Genomic DNA, 16,311 nt, shown 5'->3' on the forward strand with positions numbered 1-16,311 from the left:
TTAGTATTTAATGTAATGATGTAGGCAATGGTAAATAAAAATGCTGAAGTTGGCTAACTACAATTAGTTGTTGTCTTATTTCAAGATACCTCACCCTCTTTCACAATACCCAGAACAGGAGTTCTTTGTTACAACTGGGATATTATGAAAATGCTTTTAGTCCTGGTTATTTTGAAATAAAGAAGGACTAAGAGGAAATTACATATATATATATTTACTGTAAAAGTCTGACTCACAGACGAACACAATACAGAAGCCTGATGATGGCAGATGAGATTCTGTCGAAACGTTGCTACAACTTTAAAAGCACAACTACAATGACGTGGGAAAATACCTGAACAAAGCTGAATACCGTACATGTAAGTACCCGTGAAAACTTAAGAAAACAATTGAACTATTTTGTAGACAATGGCACATTCTTTTCTTAAGAAGTCTATTCCTGAATTTAAGTTGGACTATAGTCTACTAAGTCTTCAAAATGAAATATGTAATATTCTTAGAAGCAATGGAAATATATATATATATATATATATTTAATATATATATATATTTCCATTGCTTCTAAGAATATGTACATACTTCATTTTGAAGGACTTAGTAAGTCCAACTTAAATTCAGGAATAGACTTCTTAAGAAAAGAATGTACCATTGTCTACAAAATAGTTCAGTTTAAGATATTTCAAGCAAAAATAAGGTTATAAATGTATATGCACTTGGCTACAGGATGGGGGGGAATCTCACTGAAATCAATGAAGTAGTTTTGCAAGAAAATTATCTGTTTGTTTATTTGTTTATTTGTTAGGTTCATATCTAACCTTTCCATCAAAAAATAATAATAATTGTCTCTAATGAGAGACAATAAAAATAAATAAACAGATCAAGGAATTTTAAACTGTAGAATCAATTTATCAAACAAAAATTATAAATAGTTTAAAATCATCTCATCACGTATCTCTGCAAATACACTGCATAAGGAACATGTAAAACTAATTTGCATTTGTCTTTTAAAAATACAACAAATTATAATTGTATCTCACAAGCTGGAACATCTGATGGTCGAAATTTTCTTTTTACCCAGTAAAAATTGTGTCTATCTAAACATTTCTGATAGTGCAGGAGATATAAATATGGATTGAATTCGTCAAATCTTTATGTTCTCTGAGCTTGGTTGTTTTACTGCAGACATTTCATGACTAGGCTAGGAAACAGCAGCAACACTGATCACGCTCAGAGAACCCCAAGAACCCCAAATATATACGCATTTTGTGCATCAGAATACCAGACTTGCATTTGACATATCATTTGGAAATTTAAACAGCATCAAAATTCTGATCCTATAAATTTGAATTTTGAAATATGGCATGCTGTGAAACACAAAAAGATCTGAAATTTTTGGCTATTTTTTTTAATTAATAAATTGTGTTGTTTGGCTGGTTGGTTTTTCTTATTCTACCCACCCACTTTTTCTGAGCATTGCTGCAACACCTTGTCATTACATAGTTCCTACTCATTCAAATGGAAAGAGGGGGAGAGAAAGGAGAATATTAATATATTTCTCACTGCATAAACATAATTATCCCCTCTGCCAGTGCCATGTCTTGTAATCTCTTTGCAATATGTGGATGTGAACAAACCGGATGTGAACAAAAGCAAAAAGAACTCAGAGACATCCAGAAAGGTGTGTGTCATGTTTTCTTTTTTAAAAGAAGAACAAACTTCAATAAACAATATCTCTCTCTCTCTCTCTCTCTCTCTCACTCACTCACTCACTCACTCTCACTCTCACTCTCACTCTCACTCTCACTCTCACTCTGTGTGTGTATGTGTGTGTTTGTGTATGTGTATTCCATGACTTACAACCACAATTGGTGGTTACAGAAGAACTGAGTATTGAAGTTAAAAAACCAAAACCAAAATTATATTTACTCCTAATGTGGAAAATTAGATTTGGAGGCCAAGATAAAGAAATAAAGATCAGATGCAAGTAATTTAAAGACATGAAAAGGCAAAACTGGAAGAATGCAAGGATCTAGACAAGCCTAATAAAAAGTTGGCTTTGCACCAGAAAAATGGAAAGTTTTGTAAACCATAAAGCAAGAAATAACAGCAATAGCAGGGAAAATTGAATGCTATGATGCATGACTCATCCAATTTAAGCAAAATGAGCTATTGAATTCTGATCAAAGGCCATTCTACCAAAGTATAAATGACAATAGAAATTCTGAAAATAGAAAACCAAACAAGACAGAAACAATCCAGTTTTGGAAAGATTGATGGGAAACTGCTGGGTAGGCATAAAAATTGGAAAATGAATTTAGTAAAAATCAAACAGAAATTAACAATAGCAGCAGAAATAGTTAAACGTTGAGTGAAAAGAATTAAAAACTGGACATTTTCTGGAAATAATCAATTTTGGCTTCTGGAAATAAGCCAAATTGTATGGCTTTGGGTTCAAATATCTGATTAGTAAAAGTCATGGTGATGCAGTGGTTAAAATTGTAGGCTAACCCACTGTCCACTGCCAGGAGTTCAATTCTGAATGGCTCAGGATGACTCAGCCTTCCATCCTTTCTAGGTTGGTAAAATGAGGATCCAGATTGTTGGGGGCAATATGTTAACTCTGTAAACCACTTAGAGAGGGCAGTCCAGCACCATGCAGTGATACTGTATATATATCTAAGTGCTATTGCTATTAGATTGCATCCAATTATTGCTAAGCAGCTTAATGAATTATTGCACAAAGGAGTCATCAATGACTTTTTAATAACTGGCAAAATTTATATGATTCAGAAAGACTCAGTGAAAAGGACAACACCAGGAAACCATAGGCCAATATCACCTATGAAGTTTAAATTAGTCACTGGCATAATAACAGACAACATCCAAAATTATTTAAAAAGAAATAACATCTTCCCAATAGAACAGGAAGGAAGGAAAAGGAAAAACAGAGGAACAAAAGATCAGCTTCGGATTGATAAAATGGTTTTGGAGAATTGCAAGACTCAAAACTAAGTGGCACATGGTCTCAAATTGATTATGAAAAGGTTTTTGATTAATTATCACATAGTTGGATGATCCAATGTTTGAAAACAACTGGTGTCAGTAAAACCTTCGAATGTTCCTAGAAAAAAATAGTGAGATAATTAAATACAAAATTGGTGGTTAAAAATGAAAAAATATGAGCTTGTCAACCTTAGGAGAGGCATCTTCCAGGATGACTCTTTATCATACTTATTATTTGTCCTTGTTTTGAAGAAAATAAATCATGGCTGCAAACAGAAAAACAACATTGATAAAATCCCGCACATTACTTTATGTAGGTGACCTGAAGCTTTACGGAAAATCAGAAGCCAAAATCCAGTCATTTATTTAAAATCTAAGAACTTTTAGCACAGGTATAGCAATTGAATTTGGCCTAGAAAAATGTGCTATGTAGCAATAAAGCAAGGTAAAATAATGAACAGTAATTGAATTGAATTGAACTGCTAACTGGCCATACCTCCAGGAGCCATCAGGATGAAGCCTACAAGAATCTGGGTATTTTTTATTTATTTATTTATTTGTTTATTTTGTCAAGCGGTTATTAGATAACAGGTATAAGTATAAACATGGTTATGAATACATGAAATGGATACGAATCAGAAAAAAAGAAACAATAGGACAGGGACGGTAGGCACATTGATGCACTTATGCACACCCCCTACAGACCTCTTAGGAAAGGGGTGAGGTCAACAGTAGACAGTCTAAGGTTAAAGTTTTTGGGGTTGGGGGAAGAAACCACAGAGTCAGGTAGAGTATTCCAGACATCAACCACTCTGTTGCTGAAGTCGTATTTTCTGCAATCAAGTTTGGTGCAGTTTACCTTGAGTTTGTATCTATTGTGTAGCTTGTATTGTTGTGGTTGAAGCTGAAGTATTCATTGACCGATAGGACAATTGACACATAGGGCAATATATAATTTTATGTACTATACTTAGATCGCACCAAAGGCGGCATAGTTCTAGGTTGTCTAGGTCTAAAATTTCAAGTCTGGTGGCATAAGGTATTCTGTTATGAGTAGAGGAGTGGAGAACTCTTCTTGTGAAATATTTCTGGACTTTCTCTACTGTATTAATATCAGATATGTCATGCGGGTTCCAGACTGATGAGCTGTATTCAAGTATTGGTCTAGCAAATGTTTTGTAAGCTCTAGTTAGTAGTGTGATATTACCGGAGAAAAAGCTATGCAGAATTTGGTTAACAACTCTTAATGCGTTTTTGGCTATGTAGCTACAGTGGGCTCTAGCACTTAGATCATTAGAGATGTGTACTCCAAGGTCCTTGACAAAGTTTGGATCATCAACAAGGTCTTGGCTATTCAGCTTGTATTTAATTTTCTGATTTTTTTTGCCAATATGAATGAGCTGGACAATGTATACAGAGTATACATGAGCTACGCGAGACGACATAGACTCCCCAGAGAAGTGCATATTAGATTTGCAAGGAGGCGAGTGAAGGATATAATTTAGAGTTATGAGAGATGAAGGAATAAAATACAAAGGTAGAGAAGTGATTGTTCTAAAACAGGTGCCGAGAAGAATTCACGAACAATTTCTCAGATTCAGAATTCTTTTGTTGCTACCACTTGATTTCCAGTAAAAGATATTTTTTCTCTGATTAAAGGAGTCTAAGTATTTCTTTCTTGGATTTTGAATGGAGCACCAGCTGACATAGGGATAATATAATATAATATTAGAGATAATATTATTAGAGGTTTGCAATGAGGTATTACTGGATGCTAAAATACCAGAATCTTGGAAGGAGGCATACATAACATTAATTCCAAAAGAGGGCACAGACGCTAACCAAACAAAGAATTACAGACTAATATCCCTTTTAAATGCAGACTACAAAATTTTTATGGTGGTAATGGTGGAAAGATTAAAGAAAATACTTAGTAATAAAATCCACCCAGACCAAAATGGATTTCTTCCCACGAGGCAGATCAGATACACAAGAACAATGATAGATATATTGGAATATTATGAAAAGCATCCAGGAAGCCAAATGGCTTTGGTCTTCCTGAATGCACAAAAGCCCTTTGACAATTTAAATTGGGACTTTATGAAAAAGCAGATTAATTTGATGGATTTTGGAGATAATTTCATAAAAATGTTGAATGCAATCTATGCCACACAAAAGGCCAATGTATTATTAAATGGAGAAATTACCAAATCATTTTTCAATGGGGATGTGCAGAGGTGGGATGCTGCCAATATAACAACCCGTTCGATGATTGCATGCTTCGCGCACACCTGATGCGCGCTGCAGTGCATGTGAACAACGATGCAAAAATCCTTACCTGCTATGTTACTTCGGGAGAGAAACACAGCTGAGGAGCAGCAATCCACTCTTCCGTGCTGATCAGCTGAGATGATAAAGGTCAGTACAGCATAGGAGCGGGTGGGCAGGCCCACATGATCATCGGAGCACACCAATTCACTCCCAGCTGATCTTTGGAATGAGGGGTTTATCCGAACCAGTCCGAACCGGCAGAATCCCACCCCTGGGGATGTGGTTTTGTGTGCTGCCTGCATCCCGCAGATGGGGCTTTGCTTATTTGTGTGGCCTGGTTTCTGGCATGTTGCGGACTGGTGCTGGTCCACAGACTGGAGGTTGGGGACCCCTGCTCTACAGGGATCTCCCAACTGTGTCACAGTTGCAACATGGACTATAATAGACATATTCAGAGGTGCTAGAGTTGGGAATACTGACAAAAGTTCTTATATTAGTAGATGAGAAAGGGTTAAATATAACTGCCATCAGAGTTGGCAACTTAAAACACCACACCTTCCTGAATTTGCAAAATACCAAGACTATCTGAGAATAGGACAGCCACATAATCTACTTAGCAGCCCACTCAGAGTAAGCACTTACAAAACACAGTTATAACACAAAGAACTACCTGTTTTTTGATTCCCCTACCCATAATAAATGTCATTTTAACCATTCCTATCTTTCAAACAAAGTAGTTCAGATCAGTTTTAGCATTTGTACGAAGGTAGTTTATTAATTAATTTATTTATTTTTTATTTATTTATTTGATTTGCCAATTGGTTACAACAGTGATCCCCAACCTTTTTTATGGCGCGGCCCGGTACCGGCATTAGCTGGGCGCCGCCATCTTTTTTTGATGAAAAAGTACTTCCGGTGACCTCACCGGAAGCACTTTCTCATCAAAAAAGATGGCGGCGTATAGCGCTCGTGAGCTTTTCCGGTAGAAATGGCTTTCTACCGGAAAAGCTCATCGAAGCGCTAGCGCCGCCATCTTTTGATGAAAAGTGCTTCCGGTGAGCTTTCTACCCGGAAAAGCTCACCGGAAGCACTTTTTCATCAAAAAGATGGCGGCGCCAGCAAGCCAGCGGCCCGGTAGGACTTGTTCCACGGACCGGTACCGGTCCGTGGACCGGTGGTTGGGGACCCCTGGTTTACAAGATAATAATGGGTACATATAAGAAAAATAAAAGAATAGGAGAAACAATAGGACAGGGACGGTAGGCACGTTGGTGCGCTTATGCACGCCCCCTACAGACCTCTTAGGAAAGGGGTGAGGTCAATAGTAGACAGTCTAAGGTTAAAGTTTTTGGGGTTTGGGAAGAAACTACAGAGTCGGGTAGAGTATTCCAGACATTGACCACTCTATTGCTGAAGTCGTATTTCCTGCAATCAAGTTTGGTGCGGTTTACTTTGAGTTTGTATCTATTGTGTGCTCTTGTGTTGTTATGGTTGAAGCTGAAGTATTCATTGACAGGTAGGACATTGCAATGTATGATTTTATATACCATGCTTAAGTCAGACCGAAGACGGCGTAATTCAAGGTTTTCAAGTTCTAGAATTTCAAGTCTGGTGGCATAAGGTATTCTACAACGAGTAGAGGAGTGGAGAACTCTTCTTGTGAAATATTTCTGGACTTTCTCAATTGTGCTAATATCAGATACGTAGTGTGGGTTCCAGACTGATGAACTGTATTCGAGTATTGGTCTAGCAAATGTTTTGTATGCTCTGGTTAGTAGTGTGATATTACCAGAGAAAAAGCTACGTAGGATTAGGTTAACAACTCTTAATGCCTTTTTGGCTATGTAGTTGCAGTGGGCTCTAGCACTTAGATCATTAGAGGTGAGTATTCCAAGGTCCTTTACAGAGCTTGAGTCATCAACAAGATCTTGACTGTTCAGCTTGTATTTTATTTTCTGATTTTTTTGCCAATATGTAAGACAGAGCATTTATTTGTTGAGATTTGAAGTTGCCATTTGTTTGACCACTCTGATACATAGTCAAGATCTTTTTGTAGGGTAGCAGTATTGTCTGTGGTATTGAACAGCTTTACATCATCAGCGAAGAGAACGCAATTGCTCTTAATATGATCACAGAGGTCGTTTATGTAGAGTATGAAGAGAGTTGGTCCTAGAACACTGCCTTGGGGAACACCACTATTGACAGGTACTGGATTTGATAGTACGCTCCCGATTTTGACCATTTGTTGTCTGTTTGACAGGAATGCTTCTATCCAGTTATTCAGTTGTCCAGAGATACCATAGGATTTTATTTTTAGGAGTAGTTTGTCGTGTACCACTGAATCAAAGGCTTTACAGAAGTCTATGTAGATTGCGTCTATTGCTTTGCCCTGGTCGAGTTGTGTCGTCCATATGTTTTTGCAGTGTAAGAGTTGCAGATTACAGGATAGTTTTTTTCTGAAACCAAATTGATTAGTCTCACAACCATTTCAAAAAATAAAACAAAAATAAATTACAAGATCTAATTCAGGGTAAATATAGTAATAAAATACACATGTACAAGGAATCTACATTAAGATAAATATACACCTTTACAGCATACCCCCAATCTGTTAGTTGTAATGGGTTCTTAGCTCAACTGCCTTAATTATAAACTTAGCAGTTCTGCTCACAATTAACAGATTAGAGCCCAGGAGGAGGTAGGACAATCTAAGATTCAGATCCTGGTGGGCTGTTCTTTCAAATAGGGATGTTAAGTATCACACAAAATGTTAATACCAGTTTATAATGCCTTGATAAGACCACACTTGAAATACTACATTCAGTTTTTATCACCATGATATAAAATACATGTTGAGATTCTAGAAAGAGTACAAAGAAGAGCAACAAAGATGATTAGGAGACTGGAGACTAAAACATACAGAGAACTAGGCATGTCTAGTTTAATGAAAAGAAGGACCTAGGGCTGACATGATAACAGTGTTCCAATATTTAGGGGCTGCCCCAGAGAAGAGGGGTTCAACCTATTTTCCAAAGCATCTGAAAGCAGCAATGGATGGAAACTTAAATGCAGACTACAAAGTTTTTATGGTGGTAATGGCGGAAAGATTAAAGAAAATACTTAGTAATAAAATCCACCCAGACCAAAATGGATTTCTTCCCACGAGGCAGATCAGATATAACACAAGAACAATGATAGATATATTGGAATATTATGAAAAGCATCCAGGAAGCCAAATGGCTTTGGTCTTCCTGAATGCACAAAAGCCCTTTGACAATTTAAATTGGGACTTTATGAAAAAGCAGATTAATTTGATGGATTTTGGAAATAATTTCATAAAAATGTTGAATGCAATCTATGCCACACAAAAGGCCAATGTATTATTAAATGGAGAAATTACCAAATCATTTTTCAATGGGGATGTGCAGAGGTGGGATGCTGCCAATATAACAACCCGTTCGATGATTGCATGCTTCGCAGCACACCTGATGCGCGCTGCAGTGCATGTGAACAACGATGCAAAAATCCTTACCTGTTATGTTACTTCGGGAGAGAAACACAGCTGAGGAGCAGCAATCCACTCTTCCGTGCTGATCAGCTGAGATGATAAAGGTCAGTACAGCATAGGAGCGGGTGGGCAGGCCCACATGATCATCGGAGCACACCAATTCACTCCCAGCTGATCTTTGGAATGAGGGGTTTATCCGAACCAGTCCGAACCGGCAGAATCCCACCCCTGGGGATGTGGATTTGTGTGCTGCCTGCATCCCGCAGATGGGGCTTTGCTTGTTTGTGTGGCCTGGTTTCTGGCATGTTGCGGACTGGTGCTGGTCCACAGACTGGAGGTTGGGGACCCCTGCTCTACAGGGATCTCCCAACTGTGTCACAGTTGCAACATGGACTATAATAGACATATTCAGAGGTGCTAGAGTTGGGAATACTGACAAAAGTTCTCATATTAGTAGATGAGAAAGGGTTAAATATAACTGCCATCAGAGTTGGCAACTTAAAACACCACATCTTCCTGAATTTGCAAAATACCAAGACTATCTGAGAATAGGACAGCCACATAATCTACTTAGCAGCCCACTCAGAGTAAGCACTTACACAACACAGTTATAACACAAAGAACTACCTGTTTTTTGATTCCCCTACCCATAATAAATGTCATTTTAACCATTCCTATCTTTCAAACAAAGTAGTTCAGATCAGTTTTAGCATTTGCACGCAGGTAGTTTATTAATTGATTAGTCTCACAACCATTTCAAAAAATAAAACAAAAATAAATTACAAGATCTAATTCAGGGTAAATATAGTAATAAAATACACATGTACAAGGAATCTACATTAAGATAAATATACACCTTTACAGCATACCCCCAATCTGTTAGTTGTAATGGGTTCTTAGCTCAACTGCCTTAATTATAAACTTAGCAGTTCTGCTCACAATTAACAGATTAGAGCCCAGGAGGAGGTAGGACAATCTAAGATTCAGATCCTGGTGAGCTGTTCTTTCAAATAGGGATGTTAAGTATCACACAAAATGTTAATACCAGTTTATAATGCCTTGATAAGACCACACTTGAAATACTACATTCAGTTTTTATCACCATGATATAAAATACATGTTGAGATTCTAGAAAGAGTACAAAGAAGAGCAACAAAGATGATTAGGAGACTGGAGACTAAAACATACAGAGAACTAGGCATGTCTAGTTTAATGAAAAGAAGGACTAGGGCTGACATGATAACAGTGTTCCAATATTTAGGGGGCTGCCCCAGAGAAGAGGGGTTCAACCTATTTTCCAAAGCATCTGAAAGCAGCAATGGATGGAAACTTATCAAGGAGTGAACCAACCTACAACTAAGGAGAAATTTCCTGACAGTTAGAACAATTAATTGGTGGAACAATTTGCTTCCAGAATTTGTGGTTGCTCCAACACTGGAAATTTTTAGACAATCATTTGTCTCAAGTGGTATAGGGTTTCCTGTTTGAGCAAAGGGTTGGACTAGAAGACCTCTGAGTTCCCTTCCAATTCTGTTATTGTGTTATTATAAAGAGGGGCATGTAGTTGTCAGTCAAACAAACACAAGCAATATCTTCAATGATTGGTGCACTGTATATGTTCTTTCATGGCATGGCAGGTAGTGGAAGTGCCCATGTTTGGCCATGGAATCTAACAACTCAAATCTGGCTCCAGAAGTGGCTCTTCTTGAGCATTGGGTCAAACTCATTGACATATATTTAGTACTTGCATGGGAAACAGTCAGCTAAATTAAATCAAATAAACCTGAACATCTCAGAAGAGGACAGTGGCAAACAATCGTCATACTGCTGCCAGAAAAATTCCATAAAGTTACCATGATTTGTATCCAAAGGTATCTTTACCTTTCAGAGACAATAACATTTTAAAAAACATGATCTATATTTAAAGGGGGGAGGGGGGAGAGAAAAAAATATTCTAAGACCAAGTGAAAAATAGAGCAAGTGCCTAAACCTGAGACTCCCTTTGACCTTCTGGTTAAGGCTTAGGGTTCTTCTGCTCCCTCCCCATCCTGTTAGTCTTGGTGGCCATATGGATGTAGGAGTTCTTGGTTGGAAGGAGCATCTGCCCTTTCCTCTCATCTTCTTTGGTTTTTTGTTACACAAAGGGATTAAGGAGGATCTCCCCCAAAGGAAAAAGGGTATATGTCATCCTCCCAGAAAATCATAGCCTTAGTTTGCCCATAGCAAAGTTGACAGGTACAAAAATAATTGCAACTTCCCCTGGGTTCAAGTTGGCCTCCAGCCCCTTAGGATTGGGTTAAGTAGCCTGACCAATCCTGTCTGTACAAGCGGAGGGAAACAGATGGTTTTCTCATTTGTTTGCCTGAGATCCTTCCAAGTAGGTGGCTGTCAAGCCTGATCCATCTAGGTGTGTCATTGCATTGCACCCAAAGACAACACTTCTGGTGATTCATTGTCTTTGTTGCCAAGAAAGTGACACCCAAGCTGGGTTGCTTGAAACAATTTTCAGATCTTACTGAGGTCTAGAGGATGTGATGAACCAAACACCTTTCATTCTAAATTGGGGGAAGGATGAACAGTAATTGGGCTCTTAGCTTGAGCCTATCTGGGTCAAGGCCTGTAGAGGAACAGATCTTGAAGAAGATCTGTTAGAGAACAGTTAGCAAAACATGAGCTTAGTCTGGAAACAAGATACGGTAGCATGAGGTAGAAATGCAAAGATGGCTCACCTTGACTCTCTTTTATATAAGAGGAGGAAATGGGGAACGTTGTGAGGCTTTCAAGATTCATACCTTCCTTTCACGGTAGGTCAAGTCAGGAAAAAGTCATCACAAGAAATGCTAGAACTCTCATTTATTGATATAGGTCAGTGTTTCTGAACCATGGCATCTTTAAGATGTGTAGACTCCAACTCCCAGAATTCCCCAGTCAGCATGGCTTCCTGGGTTATTCTGGGAATTAAAGTCCACACTTCTTAAAGTTGCCAAGATTAAGGAACCCCGATTTGGGCCAAAATAAAAGAATCTTAAAACATGCTGATTCACTTCATATAAAGTTTAAATTATGAAGTGGTATCTAAATAACCCATTTCAGAAATTTGGGCCTAGGTGGAAAAAAGAATTGAAGAAATGCCCAGAAAAGATAAGGATTGTTTAACAGATTAATTTCTTACAATAACAGATATTGATGTTAACAGTGAGAGAAATGAAAATATTGTAAATAAATTCAGAATATGGCTGGTATATAAATTAGGAAAAGAAAAAGAAAATGATATTGAAATTACAAGAGGGAGGTTCTATATTAAGGAATATAGAACCTGGAAACAAGGAGAAACTTTCTGACAGTGAGAACAATCAACCAATGGAACAGAAGTTGCCCTTGGAAGTTGTGGGAGCGCCATCAGTTGAGACTTTCAAGAAGAGATTGGACTGCCATTTGTCAGAAATGGTGTAGGGTCTCCCGCTTGGGCGGGGGGTTGGACTAGATGACCTACAAGGTCCCTTCCAACTCTGATTATCTGTATCTGTTTCTGAATAGTGTGACTATGCAAAATAATTTCATCAATACTATTCTAACTTGCACAAAGGAAGTGACATTTCTTTAGAGAAAATAGGTAAATATTTAAAGAAACAAAATTTACCAAGATTATAGAGGAATAGAGAAAAATATGAAGAGACCTATAACAGTAAGTGAAGTCTCTGATGCTATTAAAAAAATTAAATCAAACCATATGTGGTGGATGTGTGCAGAAGCTAAAAGATATTAAACTAAAATACACACATGGTTGCAAAAAATGATAAAACAGCATATAGATTTAAAACCAGAGATATTTTTATTGGGGATTTTACCTGAAGATTATAGTTAAAGAAATAACATACTTGATTATTAATGTTTTAACTGCAGCTAGAATTGTATTTGCTCAAAATTGGAAAAATGAGAAAATTCCGACGGAGGAGAAGGTGATTAAGAAAATAATGGAATGTGCAGAAATGAGTATACTAATATTAGCAATTAGAGACCAAGAAGAAAAGGAGTATTATAAGATTTGGGGTTTATTTTATCAATAGCTAGATAGAAGATTAAGAAATTTAAGTATACTGTAATAGTAATGATATATTATAATTGATTATTTCTGAATAAGTTTTACTGTGAATATAATTTAGTAAGAATTGAGATTTGCTCTTAAAGATAGCCTGGAATTGAAATTAAAACTTTAATGATAGTATAATAATGATATAATGTGATATGGAATGTTGATTAGAATATAATACAAATGTAAAGTTAACAGGAAAGAATGATAGATATTGTGAACATGTTATATGTACCAAACTGACACACTGTACAACTGAAAGAAGGTTTTATTTGTTGTTTTGTTTGTTATAAAAATAAAAAAAAACTTTTTCAAAAAAAATTAAATCAGGAAAGGAACTTGGACCAGATAAGTTGTCAGCTTTTTTATTATAAATGTTTTGAAGATGAACATTTACAAGCTCTACAAAATATGGTGAACTTTATCTTATAGGAAGGAAAAATGCCAGAGATGGAAAGAGGCAAATATACCATTAAAACCTAAGGACCATCTTAGACCGGACTTTTAACAGCAATAATCACTGTTGAATAATGGCTACAAATTGTTCATAATGAACCTAGCTGATACACTGAAAACAATTTTTGAAAAATTTATTCAGGAGGACCAATGTGGCTTTTATCCTAAAAGACAATTAAAGAATGTTAAAAATGAGCTGAATATTTTTGAACATTTGGAACAACATAAGGAAAAACAAGTCATATAGATTTTCTTAGATGCACAGAAGATCTTTGACAATTTGAAACAAGTTTTCATATTTTTTTTTAAGATTTGGAAAATTTTATAAAATAGGTAAGATTAATTGATGCATCACAGAAAGCACAAATAATGTACAGAGAGTAAAAGACTAACAGAGTTAGAAGGGACTTTAGAGGTCTTCTAGCTCAGTCAGGAAACCCTATACCATTTCAGACAAATGGTTGTCCAATCTCTTCTTAAAAACCTCCAGTGTTGCAGCACCCACCACTTCTGGTGGCATATCATTCCTTTGGTTAATTGCTCTCACTGTCAGTAAATTCTGTCAGTTCTAGGTTGGATCACTCCTTGATAAGTTTCCAACCATTGCTTCCTATTCAGGTGCTTTGGAGAACAGTTTGACCCCCCCCCCGTTCTTTGTGGCAGCCCCTCAAATATTGGAAAACTGCTATCATGTCACCCCTAGCCCTTTTTTTCACTAGAGTGGAGGTACCCAATTCCTGCAACCAATCTTCATATGTTTTAGCCTCCAGTCCCCTAATCATTTTTGTTGCTTTTCTCTTTCCAGTGACTCAACATCTTTTTTATATGGTGGCCATCAAAACTGAATGCAATATTCCAAGTGTGATCTGTCCAAGGCAAATGATACAAAAATTTCACATGACCTTGATTCTATCCCTCTGTTAATTGTTAATAGGGATCTTAAAAACTATGTGATATACAAAAAGGAACAAGACAGTGATGCCCACTGTGTCCTGTTTTGTTAATTATAGAATAGAATAGAATAGAATAGAATAGAATAGAATAGAATAGAATAGAATAGAATAGAATAGAATAGAATAGAATAGAATTCTTTATTGGCCAAGTGTGATTGGACACACAATGAATTTCTCTTTGGTACATATGCTCTCAGTGTACATAAAAAGAAAAAAATACATTCATCAAGAATCATAAGATACAATACTTAGTGATAATCATAGGTTACTATAAGCAATCAAATCATACTTGGAAAACAAATAAAACAATATCAATTGTAAAGATACAAGCAACACGGTTACAGTCATAAATGGGAAAAGATAGGTAATAGGAAGGATAGAAGGATTGTTCTTTTGCAGAGTGATGGCATTCAGGAAAAAACTCTCCTTGTGTCTAGTTGTTCTGGTGTGCAGTGCCCTATAGCGTCGTTTTGAGGGTAGAAGTTGAAACAATTTATGTCCAGGATGTGAGGGGTCTGTAGATATTTTCACAGCCCTCTTTTTGGTTCTTAAAATGCTGGAGACATAAGACAAGATTTATTTATTTTATTTATTTATTTTATTTGTCAATTGCTTACAAGATAATAGGTATAAGTAAAAACATAGTTATGAATACATGGATACACATAAGAAAAATAAAAAAATATAAAAGAAACAATAGGACAGGGACAGTAGGCATGTTGGTGCGCTTATGCACACCCCCTACAGACCTCTTAGGAAAGGGGTGAGGTCAATAATAGACAGTCTAAGGTTAAAGTTTTTGGGGTTTAGGGAAAAAGCCACAGAGTCAGGTAGAGTATTCCAGACATTGACCACTCTGTTGCTGAAGTCGTATTTCCTGCAATCAAGTTTGGTGCGATTAACCTTGAGTTTGTATCAATTGTTTGCTCTTGTGTTGTTATGATTGAAGCTGAAGTATTCATTGACAGGTAGGACATTGCAATGTATGATTTTATATACCATACTTAGATCAGACCAAAGACGGCGTAATTCAAAGTTTTCTAGGTCTAGAATTTCAAGTCTGGTGGCATAAGGTATTCTGTTATGAGTAGAGGAGTGGAGAACTCTTCTTTACAAAATTGTAGAAAGCGCAGGTGAAATTGGTGCATAGAAGGTTTTCTTCTTGTTTAATGTGATAATTGGTGCACTCAGTTTTTATCTGGTGGCATAAATTTTTGTATCGGCTTTTGAAGTTGGCAACGTGACCAGATTTGTTTTTCTGTCAAAGTGATTTCTTTTTGGATTGAAGCTTCCTTATTATTTTGGGTAATTTGTTTTTTCTGGTTTTGGGAGTTGTTAATGGTACATATAGTTTGATGACTCTTTTAACTTCAAGTAAAAATATGTTGCAATGGTCTTTTACAGTATTGCATCCAGAGAATAGAAATTGCCAATCAAGGGATGAGAGATTGTTGTTTATAAGATCATAGTTGCCTTTTTTGAACTTATAATTGGGGATTCCATCATTGTGATGATTTTTGTGTGGACGTATGTTGAGACAAAAATCAATCATATTGTGGTCTCTGTTGGAAAAGGGTTCTTTAATTTGTATTCCGTAAATTGAATTCAAACTATTACAGAAGATGAGATCAAGGCAGTTGTTAAGTCTAGTGTTGTTGGTTACTAGTTGTTCTAGTCCCAGATTTGTTACTGCATTGTAGAAGGTTGCATGTGTGGGTTCAGTTGTACATTCATTAAGGGCCCAGTTAATATGAGGTAGATTGAAGTCACCAAGAAAGATAAAAGCGTGTGGGCAGGATGCTGCCCATGTTAGTAGTGTATTTAGCTTGTTTGCATGTTCGATGTCATAATCAGGGGCTCTGTAACATAGTAAGAACTGAAATGTGATATTTAAGGACAGTTCACAGATGATGGTCTCAGGAATAGCAAGCTCTTGTGTAACTTGGATGTTTTTTAGATGTAGGGACTTTTTATAGAATATAAAGATAATATAATATAATATAAAGATAATATAAGATGAGATGGGGGGT

This window comes from Notechis scutatus, chromosome 8, assembly GCF_049901735.1.
Source record: "Notechis scutatus isolate UNSWTSFEM ecotype Mainland chromosome 8, rNotScu1.2, whole genome shotgun sequence".
NCBI classification, from domain to species: Eukaryota; Metazoa; Chordata; class Lepidosauria; order Squamata; family Elapidae; genus Notechis; species Notechis scutatus.